Below are 4,442 nucleotides of genomic sequence, written 5' to 3'. Positions count from 1 at the left end.
ATCATGGCACATGTATACATAGGTAACAAACCTGCATGTTGTGCACATGTACCCTAGAACATAAAGTATAGTAAAAACAAAAATTTGTTGGCAAGCATTTAAAAATGTTTATGCATAGTGTCTGTATTTCCGTCTATGCATCCTGCTGTTTGGCAGTGAGATACAACCAGAGAATGTGGCGGTCGTACATATTCTGGTGTGTTCTTTTAGTTTTTGTCTCTATAGAGAAACATTTTCTCAATGCACATTAAATCCTGGAATTGCTTTGAAAGTTTTTCGGTTACTTTGCCTGAGTTTTGAGCAAAACTCCCTTTACTCTTGTGTAAATTCAGATTAAGAAAGTCATGTAAGAGGGGCCATAAAAGAGTATGGGAAGCATTGATTTCTGAGTCTGAAAATAAGAGTGCCAAGGTTTCTTATGCTTAATGAGGCCATGGGTCCCACATTTTGAAGATTATTGATATTTCGAACTGTAAAATGGTGTGTGGTAAAAGTGGAATGAACTAGATTTTCATGGTGATTTACATGCGTTTATATAATCTTTGCACTGTGCAGTCTTACAGTAAGGAACTCATATACCCTTTAATGTCAGTGAAGACACAAGCCTTATAGTAGAAGTAGTGCAATAATTACAACTGACCTTGATTTCAAGGAGTCCAAGAAATATTATTGTACCTTAGTGGCAAATATTATCACCCTACTTATGCAAATTTTACTCTACCTGCAGATTTTCTGAGGCTCAAATCTAAGGAAATTAGCAATGGATAAGTGCTTAAATAAAAAGTATGAATGGAGTTATTCCTGTTTTCCTTTTCTACTATGGATCTTGGGTGGAAGAAAAAACTTATGACTGGTAATGTGGACTTACTGTTTTAGGATTAATATTTTTTCAGAATCATTTCTACTGTAAATCTGTATGTTGAGAAATTTTTTTTCCCTGAATGTCAAAAGATACAAGTGAGCAATGCTCACTGTGAAATTGGATTAAAACAGGGCATTGACTTGAACTTTATATATTTTTCTCTTTATATGTTTTGAATGTTTTAAAATGTGTATATCAATTACATATAAACATACATGCACACACACGATACACACAATTTTATTTGCACCTTAGTGAAATCACTTTGTTTTTCTTGGCTTTTTACATTTTTATATCAATTTTATTGTAATTAAGTGAAGCTAATTGTGTTAGAACAATTCGCTAGTTACTAATCTTGAAAGTTAACTTAAGGCAACTTAAAAGCACAATGAGCCAATAGAAACATTTTAAGTTAGGTTCAGTGAATTTAATTATATAGAAAACCAATTATTAACTTTTAATTTAAAGGTATTTCCAAGTATCTTCTTGTCTTCTCTAGAAATACATTTCCAAATATTTATTTTCAAAACACTGCTGATATGATGATTAGGAATTACTCTACTTTTTACTATGAGCAACTGGATGCTGATAGATTGGAAAATCTAGAGGAAATGAATAAATTCTTAGATATATACAACCTACCAAGATTGATCCACGAAGAAATCCAGAACCTGAAAACACCGATAACAACTAACAAGATTAAAGCCATAATTAAGTCTCCCAGTAAAGAAAAGCCTGGGACCTGATGGCTTCATTGCTGAATTCTACCAACCATTTCAAGAAGAACTAATATCAATCCTATTCAAAATATTCCGAAAAAGAGGAGGAGTGAATTTAACAGTACATTAAAAAGATCATTCATCGTGATCAAGTGGGATTTATCCCTGAGATGTAAGAACAGTTCAACATACACAAATCAATTAACGTAATACATTATATCAATAGAATGATCATTTCTATTGATGCAGATAAAACATTTGATAAAATTCAACATCCCTTCATGGTTAAAAAAAAAAAAAAAGGTACCCTCAGAAAAACAAGGTATAGAAGGAACCTACCTCAAAACAATAAAAACCATATATAACAGACTAACTGAAAGCCTTTCCTCTAAGATCTGGAAGGCGACAAGGATGCCCACTGTCACTACTGTATTAAACGTATTATTGGAAGTTCTAGCTAGAGCAATCAGATAAGAGAAATAAATAAAAGACATCCAAACTGGAAAGGGATAAATCAAGTTATCTTCGTTTGCAGATGATATGATACTGCATTTGGGAAAAAAACTGAAGACTCCACTGAAAAGCTATTAGAACTAATTAACAAATTCAGTAAAGTTACAGGATACAAAATCAACATACACAAATCAGTAGCATTTCTACATCCCCACATTGAACAATCTGAAAAAGAAATAAAAAAGTAATAAAAAGTAATCTTATTTACAATAACCACAAATAAAATTAAATGCCTAGGAATTAACTTAACCAAAGAAGTGAAAGATCTCTATAACAAAAACTATAAAGCACTCATGGCTCCCTCCCCAAGATGGCTGCTGAAGACAAGCTACTGCTGCCGTGGCTCCCCGAGCTGTTCAAAACTGGCAAAGTTTCTGGACGAAGTAGAAGTAGCTGTTGAACCTGCTGGTTCCTGGATAGTCCAGGAGAAGGTATTCAAGGGCCTGGACCTCCTTGAGAAGGCTGCCAAAATGTTATCACAGCTTGACTCCTTCAGCCGAAATGAAGATTTGTAAGAGATTGCTTCCACTGACCTGAAGTGCCTGTTGGTGTCCTCACCATGAAACAAGTCAACCCCAGCAAGCATCTAGATCATTTGCAGCGGGCTCCAAAATGCTTTATAAACTACTTAACTCAGTGCCATTACTATCATGTGGCAGAGTTTGAGCTGCCCCAAACTGAGAACAACTCAGCTGAAAATCACACTGCTAATTCCTCCATTGCTATCCTAGCCTCATTTCTATGGCATCTCAAAGACAGGCTAAAATAGAGAGATACAAGCAGAAGAAAGAGTTGGAGCATAGGTTGTCTGCACTGAAATATGTTGTGGAAAGTGGTCAATCAGATGATGAGTGTGTTCATGAATATTTTCTTCTTCACCTTCAGAGGTGGTTTGGTATCAGCTTAGAAGAGATTGAGAGCATTGACCAGGAAATAAAGATTCTGAGAGAAAGAGAGTCTTCAAGAGAGCCCTCAACTTCTAACACATCTCACCAGGAGAGGCCACCAGTGATACCCTTCATTCTCGCCCGGGACATATCCAAGCCAAAGTATTTGGAGCTGGTTATCCAAGTCTGGCAACTATGATGGTGAGTGACTGTCATGAACAACATCGGATATATGGAATGGAGCATTACCAAATCAGAGAATATCCAAGGCAACATCAGAGGAATTCAGAAAAGCAGCTCAGCAACAGGAAGATCAAGAAGAAAAGGAGGAAGAGGATGATGAAACAAACACTCTACAGAGCTTGGGAATGGGATGACAGGCAGGACATCCATCCTAGGGGCAATGGCAGCCGACAGAAAATGGGCTGATCTTCCCACAATGTAACAGGACCGCAAGGTGCACACTTCCCCCCTCCAAGGAAAACCATGCAGTCTTCCCCTCCCTGGGCTCCTGCTTCAGCTGTGTACAATGAAGTCAAAGATGCTAAATCTTACTTTGCATTCAATAAAGTGTCAAGTGATTTAAAAATAATAATAAATAAATAATAAACCACTCATGAAAGAAATTGAAGACACAAAAAAAATGAAAAGATATTCCATGTGAATGGAGTGGAAGAATCAATGCAATCCTTATCAAAATACAAATGATATTCTTCACATAAATAGAACAAAAATCCCAAAATTTAAATGAAACCACAAACCACTCAGAATAGGCAAAGCTATTCTGAGACAAAGAATAAAACTGGAGGAATCACATTACCTAACTTCAAATTATGCTACAGAACTAAATTAACCCAAACAGCATGGTACTGGCACAAAAACAGATACATAGACCAATGGAACAGAATGGAGAACCCAGAAACGAAGCCATAAACCTACAGTGAACTCATTTTAAACAAAGGTGCCAAAAACACACATTGAGGAAAAGACAATTTCTTCAATAAATGGTTTTGTGGAAACTGTGCACCCATAAGCAGAAAAATGAAACTAGACCCCTATGTCTTACCATATACAAAAATCAAATGAAAGTGAATTAAAGACTTAAATCTAAGACTTCAGAGTGAAACTACTACAAGAAAACATTGGGAAAATTCTCCAGGACATTGGTCTGGAGCAAAGATTTATTGAATAGTACCCCATAAGCACAGGCAACCAAAGCAAAAATGGACAAATGGAATCACATCAAGTTAAAAAGCTTCTGCATTGCAAAGAAAACAATCAACAAGGTGAAGAGACAACCCATAGAATGGGAGAAAATATTTACAAACTACCCATCTGACAAGGGACTAATAACCAGAATATATAAGGAGCTCAAACAACTTTATAGGAAAAATCAAATAATCCAGTAAAAAATAGACAAAAGTTATGAATAGACACTTCTCAAAAGAAGACATACAAATG

The 4,442-nt window shown here is 35.7% G+C and overlaps 1 pseudogene; it reads left to right on the top strand.

The window, feature by feature from the left end:
* Positions 1-2,404: 2,404 nt before the first annotated feature.
* LOC116457042 (immunoglobulin-binding protein 1-like) lies at positions 2,405-3,410 on the top strand (annotated as a pseudogene).
* The last annotated feature ends 1,032 nt before the right edge of the window (positions 3,411-4,442 follow it).

Source organism: Hylobates moloch, unplaced genomic scaffold (assembly GCF_009828535.3).
Source record: "Hylobates moloch isolate HMO894 unplaced genomic scaffold, HMol_V3 SCAFFOLD_17, whole genome shotgun sequence".
Taxonomy (NCBI): domain Eukaryota; kingdom Metazoa; phylum Chordata; class Mammalia; order Primates; family Hylobatidae; genus Hylobates; species Hylobates moloch.
The sequence above is the reverse complement of the archived record's forward strand: the minus strand, read 5'-3'. Positions and strand labels throughout refer to the sequence as shown.